Genomic DNA, 5,015 nt, shown 5'->3' with positions numbered 1-5,015 from the left:
ATTGTGTCTGGCCTTGGCTTTATATATAGGTTTTATGTCCGCTTTCTTGAATGCATCAGGCCAAATAGCTTCTTCTATACACAAATTCATAATATAAACAAGTGGTTCAGTTATAAAATCGACCAAAGTTTTAATGGTCCTTACATTGATGTCATCGACCCCCGCACTCTTCACTTTCCTATTCTTAATGATGTTCAAAGTTTCACGAGAATCAGTTGGCGACAGAAAGACAGAATGAGGATTCATTGAGGGCAATCTGACTTGAGTTGTCTCCGTCTGTAAACTGTTAGAGAGTTTCGCACCTATTTGACTGAAATACGCATTAAAGCTGTTGGCAACTTGAATTGGTTTCTTCAACTTTAACATTATCACCATCATATATGAATTTCACACGGTCATTTCTTTTACAGCTCTTACCGAGTTTTTTATTTATAAAGGACCACAAACCCTTTAGGACTACTAATAATCTCTTCAATAATTTTTTTTTCATCAATTATTTTTGCTTTTTTTAAAACCCTATTTAAAACTTTAACATAAATGTCATAATCCGTCTTCAGTGTTAGGTTATTAGATTCCAACTTCCAAATAGAATATAACATCTGTTTTCTTCTACAAGAATTTAAAATACCCTTAGTTATCCAAGGACCGCGAGGAGCCGCCCTGTGTTTCCTTGTTTTAACCTTTGCATGCTCTACACATCCACTTATTAACTTAACCAGTGTCTCAGTTGCTAAGTTAGGATCCGTTATCTCAATAATAGAATTCCAGTCGCAAAAGGAGTTCGCATAAGATCCTCATTATAACCTCCCAGAGATCTCGCGGAGAAGTCTGTGTCGCATGGGTAGTCCATATTGTATTGGCATTTTCTGAACTGATTGTTCTCAAATCCTTAGGTTATATCCCGCAGGGCCATAGGAGATTGTTCAAAATCGAGGGTGTTATGATTTTGTAATTAAAGAGTAGTGGACTGATAATTGAGTTGGAGATGGTATAAAAACATTTATTGTATATCGTTCACAATCATAAAATGAATATGTCACCTGCATGAAGCTAATACAGTAAAAGCAAACTAATATTAACAACATCTATAGACTCAGAGAGACATTATTCAACTAAAAACAAGATATCGTCTAGAGCAGTTCAAATGAGAAGTTACTTGATGTCAGACTTAGACTTTGAGGAGTTCAATAAATTCAATATTAACACAACGTTTACAATCAATTGAAAATTGATGGCGAGAGCCTCTTTATTCCATCAGAAAACGGGAAGGTTAGAATACTGAATTTTAAGGAGAATACGCGAGAGTACAGTGAAATAGGCCAGAGGTGAAACCAAGGAGATATAGGAAAGGGGGCGCAAGTGCATATCGGAAATACTCGGCTGCGTCCAATGACGTCACACTAGCGCGCATTGGCGTAGATTAGAAATTTCACGTCCGTGAACTAAGGTGTAAACAAACAGACGAGGTTAGATGTACATTTTTAAGCAGAATGATATGTCCCGCAGGGAAAACGTTGGTTTTTAACATATTGGATCAAAAACTTCTACATCCAGAGTTATGAAATCGAATTTATCACAATAATATGAATGATATACGAGGATACGAGAACAGTTAGTACAGACGTTTGGAATTTGAAGTACACCAACAGCAATATAGTTCTGAAGTTCAGTACTGAAGGCATATGAGCTATAATAATAATAATAATAATAAAGATTTATTTCCAGAAAAGCAAAAAAAAAGAAAAATACAATTTAAAAAAAAACGAATATACTTATACATATCGGAAATAAACCGGGGAATCCCATGAAGTAAAGTGATTTACTTGTTATGGGAGTACCCAACCCATCTCCTACATGAATAACATCACAAATTGAAAATTTAACAAAAAAAAAACCCTTATTAAAACAGACCAATAGTACATTTTAATCTAGAAGAACAACTTCAAACTCTCATCTTTCACATTTAGTAGCCATCTTCTTAGTTTAGTTTTCAACAAAGAAAAGTTGTTAACATCTCTTATATGCTGCGGAACCTGGCAGAACAATCTGGGAGCTATGTAGTGGAACGATCTCTGTCCCACGGTTTTCCTCGCTCTGTCAGTCACATATTGACTGTGTTCTCTGCTCTCATGCTCAATTGGCTTCAGTGCATTTTTGCTCCTATATTGCAAGCATACAACTCTATAACAGTAAAGCCTGGACACATCGAAAATAGGTATTTCCTCAAAAAGTTTTTCTGTGGAGTAGGAACGATCTTTGTTATAAATAATCTTCAAAAAATATTTCTGTATCACATTAAGGTGATTTTTATGACAATTATATGCCCCTCCCCAAGCCGAAATGCCATACTGTATATGAGACTCCACCAGTGAATGATACAGAATTTTGAGCTCACGAATTCCAAGAATCTTTTTCATATGTTTAAAGGTGAACAGGATCGATCTTAACTTTTTCACTAATTGATTAATATGAATATCCCATTTCAAATGCCTATCTATCACAACTCCTAAATAGGGATATGATTCTACACCTTCGATATAATCTATTACATTCTCTCCTCTCAACATTAGGTGTTCGATGTTTGGCAAATTGGACTTACTGCAGCAAAGCGTCATGAACTTTGTCTTATCTAGATTGAGTGTCAAGTCCATTTCATAGAACCAGTTTCTTATTTTCTCCATAATGAGTTCTGCTTTTTCCTTAACTTGTGTCCATGTCGTACCAGTGAAAAGAATTACGGTGTCGTCCGCGAATGATGAAATATTAGCATCTATTTCCAATGAAAAGAGACCGTTAACATAAATTAAAAACAATAGTGGGCCCAAAACAGTTCCTTGGGGTACCCCAGTTGTTATCTTCTGGGGTTCACTCTTTTCGTCGTCTATCTGGACATACTGTTTCCTATTATGAAGATATGATGCTAGCAACTTCGAACCAATTCCTCTCACGCCAAGATCCTCCAGGATATCAATGAGTTTCTGATGATTCACAGTGTCGAAGGCTTTGGATACATCCAGAAACACTGCAAACGAATATTGCCCCTGATCTAGTGCTTTGTAGGCGTTGTTTGTAAGATAAACAATAGCATCTTCGGTGGATTTGTTTGTCCTAAACCCAAACTGGTTTGGGGAGAATATATTTTGAACATCCATGAAATTCGTGAGACGTTTTTTGATTACTTTTTCCACAATTTTTGCTACAGTACTGATCAAGGAAACTGGCCTATAATTAATAACCTCTTTTTTGTCACCTTTTTTAAATAGTGGTTTTATAATAGATACCTTCAGAAGGTCAGGAAAGTCACCTCTTTCAAATATTTTGTTTATAAGGTGAGTTAGGGGTTTTTTAATGAAATCACTGATTAACTTCAGATTCTCCGAGGTGATTCCGTCATCCCCAGGACACTTGTTGTTCTTCAATTCCCTTATGCAGTCAAGAACTTCAGTTTCATCAGTCGCTTTCAGAAACATGGTATTTTCTATTTTTTTCCTTTTCACGACAGACTCTTTTGGTTTAGGAATTCCATCTGCCATTCTTTTTCCTATAGTAGCGTAGTGGGAATTAAACACATTCGCAATACTTCTTCTATTGTGGACCTCAACACCCCCATCCATAATACTTTCTATGCTTGTATAGGGTTTATGTCTCCCAGTGATATTTTTAATATTATTCCATAAAGATTTTGAACTGTTTCCATTTTTCTGTATCTGGCTTTTCAAGTATTTTTCCCTGGTAAGTTTCAATAATTTGGTCAACTTATTTTTATATGTTTTGTACTTCCTTAATAATTGGTCATCATCAGGATTTCTCAATACTTTCTTGTACATACACTGTTTGACATGGACAGATTTCATTAAACCATTCGTTATCCACGCGTTTCTTTTTCTTTCAACATATCTCATCTTTTTCTGGATCGTAGAGTCATACAAGGCATTTGAGATTTTCGAAACAAAATAGCTGGCAAGTTCATTAACATCATCGATCTGATAAAATACATTCCACTCTTCACTACTCATTCTACTCATAAATTGTTTTTCGTCCAGAATTCGTATTTTATTTTCTCTGATGTTACCTGTTTTTAAGTTCATTTCATCCTGACATATAGCTATAGTGGGATAATGATCGGTGGTATCACAATGAAGAACATATGATTTAAACTGTAGGTTATTTCTCCTATCCCTTACGAAAATATGGTCCAATAAGGACTTCGAAGAACCTTGCACTCTAGTATATTTATTTATGAGTGAACAGTATCCAAATTCCCCCAAAATGTTCAAATAATCTTGGACATAGTCTGCATCACATTTTAGGTCTATGTTCAAATCACCAGCGAAGAAATATACTTTTCCCTCACTACTAAAATAACTCTCAAGGTATCGAGCAAGATCTTCATTGAACTCGTAAGGACATGACGACGGTGATCGATAAACTGCATCCACAACAATATCGTCCTGACTTCCACCAATAATTATTCGAAGTACTTTTGTTCTACCCATGGTCAAAACACAACTTTCAAATACAAGGGAACTTCTCACGTAGGCCACAACCCCATCGTTTTGATTGTATTCACCCAAATTGTAAAGTACATATTTCATATCCATCCAATCTAAAAAAACTCAGGTCAGGAATGAACCAGGTTTCTGTGAAAATGATTACATCAAATTTGCAACCGAGCATTTTCAATAGAAGTGACATTTCTTCGAAATTTTTGTTAATGCTTCTGATGTTTGCGTGAAAAATGGAAAATTTTGGTTGCCCAGCTGTTTTTAGAACGACGGACATCTCGTAACAGTCGCTTATTTCCTCTATTTCATATTCCACCATATTATCGAAATCTCTTATATATTGGTCCATCCCAGTACAAAAAAAAAATAAACAAACAAATACACCAACACCCAAAATGAACGAAAAAGCTCAATCAAAGAAAAGGAAAAATGAGCTTTATTTCTTCGAGAGTTATCCATCAACCACCGCAGTCCTTGAATTCTTCCTCAACTTGTACCTTTCAGCGAGTC

This window comes from Coccinella septempunctata, chromosome 7 (genome assembly GCF_907165205.1).
Source record: "Coccinella septempunctata chromosome 7, icCocSept1.1, whole genome shotgun sequence".
Lineage (NCBI taxonomy): Eukaryota > Metazoa > Arthropoda > Insecta > Coleoptera > Coccinellidae > Coccinella > Coccinella septempunctata.
The sequence above is the reverse complement of the archived record's forward strand: the minus strand, read 5'-3'. Positions refer to the sequence as shown.